The sequence below is a fragment of the Lupinus angustifolius genome, chromosome LG03 (genome assembly GCF_001865875.1).
Source record: "Lupinus angustifolius cultivar Tanjil chromosome LG03, LupAngTanjil_v1.0, whole genome shotgun sequence".
In the NCBI taxonomy this organism is placed as follows: Eukaryota; Viridiplantae; Streptophyta; class Magnoliopsida; order Fabales; family Fabaceae; genus Lupinus; species Lupinus angustifolius.
This window is the reverse complement of record NC_032011.1, coordinates 27,119,579-27,122,292: the sequence shown is the minus strand read 5'-3', so window position 1 is coordinate 27,122,292 and position 2,714 is coordinate 27,119,579.

Below are 2,714 nucleotides of genomic sequence, written 5' to 3'. Positions count from 1 at the left end.
ATAAAATATGAAATAAATGTTTAGTAGTATAAGTATATATAAAGATGAAAGTATAACTTATACAATAAAATTAGAAGTTATAAAATATGAAATAGGAAAACCCAAAATAACTTCATGAAAGTTAGGTTAGGTTTTTTCTTTATTAAGTAAGTATAGATATGCAACTTATAGTTAATATATTTGAGGTGGTTATATAGGATTATATGATTTTTTAAAATTAAATTTTTGAAGGGCAAAATAGGAATATATAAATTATGCCATGGTGGTGGTTATACCATGTTTTGGCTTTATATATAGTATAGAAGTATAGATATAAAAGAAAGAAAAAAATGAAAAATAATAAATTGAGAAATGTTCAAAAACAAAAAAAAAAAGTCTTATTAATTTTAAGCTAATACAAATATAGCTTTTCCATCCATTTAGACTCCATATATGAGAAGAAAACTTTTTAGTGGGCTCTATTGCCCATTTTTCTTCATTCATTTTTCTTCCATCCAAATGATGGAAAATAAAGTTTTCATCTACTTTTCCTTCTTCATCTTTTCTTTCCTTCTATTTTCATTGCAATCAAACATAACCTAAATTTTTTCAAATGAGGATAAGTTGAAGAGTACTCTTAAATACACATTAGAAAAGCCTTTTGTAATATTATTTTTTATGAAAACTCCTATATAGAATGATAGAAGTAATGTTTATTAGCATATTTAAAAACAAAACAATTGTCAGTGTTAATTATTTTTTGGAAACTTATGATTTGTTGGATGATATATTTGCATTTTCCTTTTTTATAAGTGTTTTTTCTTTAATATTATTTTTATTAATCACATGATACACAAATTAATATACTTAGATTTTTTTCTCTACATAATGTTTTGTATAAAAAAGTGTTTATTTGTTATTTATATTTTTTTAAGTAAGTTTGGTCAAAGAATGTATGGATCTCCTATGTTTTGTATATGCTAAAAATAAAGTAGTAACAACAACAATGATATAAATATGACATTTTTTATTATGGGTGTTTATACAATTTCACAAGTATACTTTTTCCTTTCACTTTTTGCATAAACAAACAAGAGGAGAGAAAATTTATATTTTTCTTTCATTCATTTTTCTTTTAAACTGAACAATTAATTTTTCAACTTAGTTTCTACTTATTCTCATTTCTTTAATTTTATTGCTTTCTTTTTTTTCTTTCCTTTCATTGTCTTTTTTGAACAAAACAAGATATTAAAGATATGTTAGTTTAATAAGGTGTATGCAAGCTCACAACTACAATTTAGTTTTGTCGAACAAATTTTCCAGTTCTCCTTATCATAATTTTTGTGTTAATACTCATATATTAACTCTATTTTGTATATAACACATTAATAATATTCTATTCTATAATATATATATATATATTATTGTTTTGTTTGAATATTGAAAACAAATCCTTTTTGGCGTAATAGTGTTGGAAAGTAAGCCCCACATCGTCTACTTCATTGTCTCGGTAATGGTTTAAATACATGTTGGGCTATTCCTCTCATTGTCAATTGGTTTTGAGATAGAACCTTAACAATAGTCTTTTTCATTTTTTATAAACAAAATCTTTGGTGAAAATAAATGACATTATTATTACATATATTTTATTGTATAGGCCAATTTGAATTGATGAAGTGAATCTCCTAGAGCTATGGTATAAAAGTTATATGTGACATGCAATTAAATTGATTAAAATTGGTGAAATAATACTGGGTCGCATCAATCAAAATTGATTTGTGTATGAATTTTTTTATATTTTTAAAATGTCTGATAATTATTTATAACATATTCAATTAAATCATTTTAATGATTAAGTTATATGTTATAAATACTTACATATTTATTGATAAATTTATTATAACCAATATACAATTTAATTAATAAACAACTATTTGAACCAGTGTATCAAATATAAGTATCATGATTGATATAGTATAATAACATTTGAGGACATTGTTGCAATTATTGAAAAATGTAAGTAGAAAAGCTTTTTAAAAGAATATATCCTTCTATATGATGACAAAAGGTAACATGTTTCAAAATATATTTTTATTAATGATTAATTTATAAATAATATTTATTATTTTTTATGGTGTATGAGAATTTATAAGTTAATCTATACTATATATAAAACAAAACATGGTGTGTAACCACTATCATGACATAATTTATATATTCCTATTTTACCCTTCAAATTTTTAATTTAAAAAACCATATAATCCTATATAACCACATCAAATATATTAACTATAAGTTACATATCTATACTACTTAATAAAGGAAAAACCTAACCTAACTTTCATGGAGTTATTTTAGGTTTTCCTATTTCATATTTTATAACTTCTAATTTTATTATATAAGTTATACTTTCATCTTTATATATACTTATACTACTAAACATTTATTTCATATTTTATAACTTCTAATTTTATTTTATAACTTCTAATTTCATTTTATAACTTCTAATTTTATCTTTACTAGCGTGTTGACAGAAACTACCGTGTCTGTCAACCCGCTTTCCTATTGTTTGTAATGTGTACTCTACATATTAAGTTGTATTATATATTGTAATTTGCATTTGAATATATATTCGTTTGAGGTAATTGTTCAATCTCAAAGAAAGGATACATATACAATTGTGTTCATCAAGAATAGAGTCTTGATATCTTCACTTAATTTTATTTTCTAGCGTG